At 40.2% G+C, this 3,540-nt stretch overlaps 1 protein-coding gene and 1 pseudogene across 2 annotated transcripts in view; one reads left to right on the top strand and one right to left on the bottom strand.

Moving 5' to 3' along the window:
* The window catches only part of Frmd3 (FERM domain containing 3), a 326,943-nt gene that overhangs the window by 298,345 nt on the left and 25,058 nt on the right, over positions 1 to 3,540 (bottom strand). The window lies entirely within an intron of this gene.
* Positions 438 to 1,048, top strand: LOC103740704 (annotated as a pseudogene).

Raw genomic sequence — 3,540 nt, 5'->3', positions numbered from 1 at the left:
TTAATTCAACTGTAAATCTAATTACAGCCAATTTTGAAGGAGATGCATCTTAGCTCTGGAAATTGTTAGTGAATATGTCAATGCTGTTGTAGTGAAATGCTTCTTCTAATTATATGGTTATTAAATAATTTTTTTAAAAAAGAATAGTATCTAGGACTGTGGACATAGGTCAGTGGTAGAGCACTTGCCTAATGTCTATAAGGTCCAGTTTCTATCTGCAGAATCACGAGAAACAATAACAAAGTAATAATAATAAATAATAAAAACTACTCAAACCAACCAGGGTTAAATAGGGAAACCCTGCACCAAAAAAAAACAAAAAAACAAAAATCACACCTTTAAACTTTTTTTATTTTAAAATAAGAAAAAGGTCCTGGAAATTTTAAAAATAGCTGGAGTATTTGTTAAAATTACACACTTAGGCTCTTTCTAAGCCGATGCTCCCTGAAGACGAAGCCATATTCAGCTTGAGTACCAAGACCGTGAAGCCTAGCAGGGAGAAGCCAGACAAGTTCAAGTAGGGCATCTCCCAGGCGTTGCAAGAACTAGAGATGAACTTGAACCTCAAGATGGAGCTGTGGGAACTCAATATTACCGCAGCCAAGGAACCTGAAGTTGCTGGTGGACGGAAAGCTATCATAATTTTTGTCACAGTTCTGCAACTGAAATTTATCCAGAAAAATCCAAGTCGGCCTAGCGCATGAATTGGAGAAAAAGTTCAGCCAGAGGCACGTAGACTTTATTGCTCAGAGGAATCCTTCCAAGCCAACTTGAGTTGCTCAAGCCAACTCGAAAAAGCCGAATGAAAAATAAGCAAAAGCGCCCCAGAAATGGCATACTGACTGCTGCGCAGGATGCCTTTCTTGACGACTTGGTCTTCACGAGTGAAATTGTTGGCAAGGGATCCGTGTGAAACCGGATGGCAGAGGGCTTATTAAGGTTCATTTAGACAAAGCACAGAACAACATAGAGCACAGGGGTGAAACTTTCTCTAGTGTGTATAAGATCAGGGCAAGTTAATTTTGAATTCCCAGAGTTTCAGTTGTAAACAAACGATTAAATAAAGTATCGTTTGATTGTTCATAGTAAAAGAAAAAAAAAAAAAATTCAACTCCCAGAGCCCATTACAGCTGTACAAGGAACAGAGAATATGCATTTTGACAAATGCCTTGGCAATCTCTATGATTAGAGAAAACTGGGCAAAACAACAGAAGGGACCTATCCATGAGTTCCTTTTGAGGGTAGAAAAAATGAAAGTTGAAGGACGAGGGCACAGAAAAAAAAGAAAAGGTGATTTCGGTGTGTTACCCATTTTAAAGCTGGCTGTTCTGAATGGAGACTGTGTTTCTCAAAGGGCCACAGTATACCGAAAGCAAGGAAAGAATCACTGCGTGCTTATAAAAGTGTCACAGCACTATCAAGGATGAAGACGTGTTAGAGGAAGTCATACATCTTATCTTTACTTGAATTTCAATTTTCATCCCAAAAGATGTGACCAAAAATTATTCATCTGGGTAATAAAATTGTTACCATAACTTTTAAATTTAGGAGCATTTTGTCTCAAAGGATCCTAAAGGTGAGTATTGTAAAAGAAAATTATTAATAATGAAATCGAAGGGAAATTTACTGAAAATGGGGTATTTGATTAAATTCCAAAGTGTTTCTAAAGTTCAGAAAAGAAAAACATTTTGTTCAATCTCCCAGAATATGCTCGTTACTTGATAAAAATTTAAAATTCAACAATAATTCCAAAGTATTTGAGATTTTTAAGCGCTAAAGATTGGCATGGAAAAAAATATTTACACTCCTCAAGCATCCATGGGCTCCTCCATGCAGCTCCCCTTGCAGTTAGCAGGGGCATGTGTCAGGAGTTACCAATGGGATATGAGGAGAAGGGGCTGAGTCATTTCAGATTCTAAATATTTGCCAGCTAGTTACAGCCTTCTGATACTCTGTTTCTGTCCTACAGAGATCTTGGTGGCTTTAAGGATAAAGCCACAAGATAGAAGTAGCAAAGATAGTCTAATGACCATGAAAGAAAGCTGCCCTTAATATTGGCAAACTGCACTAGATTCCGAGACAGCAAAACCTGAGCTTTTGGATTAAGATCTTGAGATGTTAGGGTGAGTTCTGACTAATGCACTTCTCTGGTTTGTAAAATCATAATTCTCCCAAAATAAAATAAATTTGATTGCTCTGCCCAGGTAGTTCCCACCACAAAGACTACACATCTTGACAGGGTGCTCTGGCAAAGCCTTTCTTCATCTGGGAAACTAAAGCTCAGAATGACTGTATTTTTTGCCTTATGTAATATCACACACCAATTGGAAAAACTGCTATTTCATGTTTCTTAAGCCTCTTTGGTATTACAAATATCTTGAGAACCACATAGAACCAGACAACATACACAAAAAATCAATCTGTAAAGAATTTTTAAGTAATCATCTGCACATTGACCAGTTGTGGGTCTCTGTGTTAATAGCCATCTATAGTAAAAAAGAAGCTTCTCTGATCAGGATTGAAAGATGCATTAATGTATGCCTGTAACTCAATAGTGCTCAGCCCCAAACTGGACATCTATATCACATTGTTTCCCCCAAGACTCAGGGAATGGAAAGATTGCAAAAGCCAGAGACAGTGGATAACTATAATCAAAGTTTTCTGAACAAAACAGGACCGTTTCACATATGCTGCTTACCAGCTTCCTCCTCTGGCCTGTGCTCAGCCTGCTTTCTTACACAACCCAGGACAACCTGTCCAGGGGTGGCATCACCCACAGTAGGTTGATCCCTCCCTGTCTTTGTTTCTCCATTGCTGTGACAAAACACTCTGACCAATACCAACTTGGGGAGGAAAGGGTTTATTTATCTTACATCTCCCAGGTCACAGTTCATCAGGGAGCCCAAGGTAGGAACTCAGGGCAGGAACCTGGAGGCAGGAGCTGGAGCACAGGCCATGGAGGAACGCTGCTCATTGGCTTGCTCTCCTGGCCCCTGCTCAGCCTGCTTTCTTATGCAACACAGGCCCACCTGCCCAGGGGTGGCACCACCCACAGTGGGCTGGGCCCTCCCACATCACTCATCAAGAAGATGCCCCACAGACATGGCCACAGGCCAGTCCAATAAAGGCAATTCCCCAGTTGAGGCTCCCTCAACCCAGGTGTGTCAAGTTGACACTAAAGCTATCCAGAACACTCCCATATCATTCAAGAATCAAGAAAATGTCTTATAGACATGGCCATAGGCCAGTTCAATAGAGGAAATTTCCCAACAGACTTTCCCTCTTCCTAGGTGTTCCAGGTTGACAGCTGAAGCAACCTAGCATACTTTACCTTCCCCATTTATTGGACAATGTCTAATTTTTCTTTAAAATTCATCTCGTATCATTCATTCCCTCCAGAGGGCCCTTTTATCCTTTCCCAGGCTACATCAAGATATACATTCCCAAGTGCAACCAATTATGACTAGTAATAATCAGACACATACAGATTAGAGATGCATGTGCCAACATCTCAGTGTTAGTAGCAAAAACAATGAGTCT

This window comes from Nannospalax galili, unplaced genomic scaffold (assembly GCF_000622305.1).
Source record: "Nannospalax galili isolate Female #2095 unplaced genomic scaffold, S.galili_v1.0 scaffold801, whole genome shotgun sequence".
Lineage (NCBI taxonomy): Eukaryota > Metazoa > Chordata > Mammalia > Rodentia > Spalacidae > Nannospalax > Nannospalax galili.
The sequence above is the reverse complement of the archived record's forward strand: the minus strand, read 5'-3'. Positions and strand labels throughout refer to the sequence as shown.